This window comes from Artibeus jamaicensis, unplaced genomic scaffold (assembly GCF_021234435.1).
Source record: "Artibeus jamaicensis isolate MK-2021 breed Jamaican fruit bat unplaced genomic scaffold, CSHL_Jam_final contig_519, whole genome shotgun sequence".
NCBI lineage: Eukaryota > Metazoa > Chordata > Mammalia > Chiroptera > Phyllostomidae > Artibeus > Artibeus jamaicensis.
The window spans coordinates 35,075,093-35,078,394 of record NW_026521871.1 but is presented as its reverse complement, the minus strand read 5'-3'; positions in this window follow the sequence as shown (position 1 = coordinate 35,078,394).

The window sequence follows — 3,302 nt, the reverse complement described above, 5'->3', positions numbered from 1 at the left end:
CGGCCTCGCCGCCACGTCGCGGCACGTAGCGAATTGCGCCTGTTCGTCACTTCCTGCCGCCGCCGGTCCCAGCGTTTCCCCGGCTCTTCAGCGCCTCTCAAAGCCAGCCCAACCGGGAGCTGGTCGAGGGGCGGGGCTAGGTGTGTCACGTGGTCTCCGCAATACCACCACCTTCCTACCCCCAGCGGCGCGCGCGCGCCCCGCCCTCGCTGGCGCCATTGTTATCTGGGCGGCGGTCTGGGGCTGCCAGGGATGGTAAATGCCATTGCTTCGGTTCTTTCGGGAGAGCGGGTGAGGACTCGGGTTTTGTTGCTCCATCCTATGTGGGGCGGTGAATATTGACTCACATTCCCTCTCAGCCTACCCCGCAACGCCCCAACCCTGGCAACCGGTCTACGGACTCTGTCTAGCAGGAGAGAACCCCTGAATATATCCCAGGGGTTGGGTGGGCCGGTAAAGGCAGTTAAGTGGTACTTTTCTCAGTCTAGACAGCAGTCTTCAGTCACGGTTGTGGAATGAATGGATGAGGCGAACCTGTTTTACAGCTAAAGAATTTGAAGCACAGAGATTGTGTAATTTGTCCGAAATCAACATTGAGTTGGTGATGAAATTCTTAACATGCAGGCTGGCCAAAGAACCTGAGTTCTGAAGCACAGTTCTAGTTAGTGAAAAACAACCGGAAACGTTACCCTCCACTGCAGACCTTGGTAAGACAGGTTCCTTTGGTTAAATCTCACAATGGCCAATATCTATCTGTCCAGGCATCTGGAGCAAAGCCAAACAAAACAAAAAGTTGTTTTGTAATTTGGCAGACTTTAATTGATTTTTCACTGAGGATAATGGCTACTTTTCAGTATGCAGTTTACCATTATAACTCTGTTGTGAGGACATCAACAGTGACTGCCTTGGATGTGTACTTGGGATAAGGTATTCCGTGGGTGCTCAGTCAACATTGGGCAATGAAGATGGTTTGAGCCCTTGAACAGCCAGTCTTTCAAATCACTCCCCGGTTACTAACCAGGAGAGTATAATGTGTCATAGGTAAATAGTATCTGTGGCACTTTATCCCCAAGGTGTTGTTCGAATATGATATGTTAGTCATGGTAATACCTCTTACACAATCCCAGGAAGAATCAGGAATAGGTTATGTCACATCAGTTTTGGCCTGTCAACAGAATGACCAAAATCGAACCTATACCACCACAAACTTGCTTCTGCTTGGTAACGTCCTTATAGCCTCCCAGTCACCCGGACCGGGAAAGGTAGAATCATCTTCAACTCTACCTTCTTTTTCTTATGACCCATTGTTTTTTCTAGCACCAAAACCTCTTTAATCCCCAAAGTGAGATTTAATCCCTGTGCTTGGGCTATGATAGCATTTAAATAAACTGGAATTAATGTACATACACTCTTGCCTCTTCAGTTCATTCCTTACATTTCAACCAGTCACACTTGAAAAATGGTCAATGGTGTCTCATTACTTGCTACATAGAGCCAAAAAATCTTCAGCTCTAGATTTAACCTGCTTTTCTTTCATTCTATTTCTATAGCCTACCCCTTCTCAAATACATATTTTGTCCCCCAATCATACCAGTCTACTCTGTGTTCCCAGAATGTTGCATCTTTTGATCACTTCGTTCTCTCCACCTGGAGCACCATTACTATCCATCACCGTAGGCCTTACTTTGGCCAGGATGCCAACTCCCTGGACAGCAGCAGAGGATACTTCTCCAGGATTTTGTTAATCTTTTTTGTTTTGTAGTTTCACGATATTTTGTTTTATAAAGATTCTAACATTTGCTTTATTTTATAGTTAGGAGTGCCTAGAGTCTAGGGAATAAAGACTTTCCCCAGTCTTTCATCCCCATTAGGATTTCAGAGTTCTTAAGGGCCAAGACCATAATTTACTCATCATTTTAATTCCTTCCAGAGGACTTTTTTTGGGGGGTCAGGTTAGAAGGGGAAGTGACTCTGGCCAAGTAACTCAGTTGGATAGAGCATCATCCCAATGAGCCAAGGTTGTGGGTTCAATCCCTGGTCAGGGCACATACAAGAAACAACCAATGAATGCATAAATAAGTTGAACAACAAATTGATGTCTATTTCTTTCTAAACTCAATAAAAAGAAAAACAATTATAAGTGAATGTTTATTTAGAAAGTTACAAAGATGATGGAGGAGCCCTTGGAGCTTAGGAAAAAGAGGGAGATACAAAAATATTTGTGAACTTGGTATTACATTTCAAATGGTGAATATTTGACTTGAGAAGGCCTCACAAAGAACACATGAATGCTGATATAAATTGCTAGGAACTCCTGTTTCATTAATTTCATTCTAGGCTATCGCTTCTTCATTTCCTTCTACCAATTTTGCCTTTTACTTCATCTCCTCTAATATATTCCACAATATTTTATAATTTAGTCATATCTATCTATCTATCTATCTATCTATCTATCTATCTATCTATCTAATTCAAAAAAAATTTTGCATGGGAGAGTATTGCTCCAGTGGCCAGCACTTCTGAGATCCAGTGGTAATTTTGGAGAGAAATGCCAGAGTAAAGCCTTTTTTTTTTTAGTGTTTATTGATTTGAGAGAGAGGAAGGAAGAGAGAGAGATAGAAACATCGATGGAGAGAGAAACATCAGCTGGTTGCTGCCCATACATGCTCTAACCAGGGACTGAGCCTACAACCTAGGTGTGTGCCCTGGCCAGAAATCAGACCTCCAACCTTTTGGTGTGTGGGACAATAGTACAACCGACTGAGCCACAGTGGTTAGGGCAAAGTTTTGCCTTTATAATGCCATTCACACTATGCTTTTTTAAAAAATCCTAACCCCCAGATAATTGAGGAGGACTTATAATTGTATATATTTTAGTGGCAAATGTGGGATCCTACTAGCTGATAGAATTTGTTAAGGAACTACAAAATGGATGGGCTCTAAATAAACTCATAAAGACGTGAACACTGTCCTTAGTGCTCCCTTTGCCCTCAAATCTCTAAACACTCACAAATTTCTAGCACCTCTCTCAATCATCCACAGTACCCTGTATGTTCTGCCTTCTCTTCCAGAGTATTTCCTCCATTGTGTATTTGAAAAATAAACATTTGCGTAGGTGGTAATGAATGGTAACATTTACTTTTAACTTGGACTGCCTGGAGACACTATAACAAGGAATTGTGGGTGGTGGCAAGGCAGAGAGAAAAAGGCTATGGGAACTTGTGTCTTCGCAGGGCATAATGCAAGCTCAAATGTCACCTACTAATTGCCCAAATGACATCAGTTGACTTCTAAGCCTATTA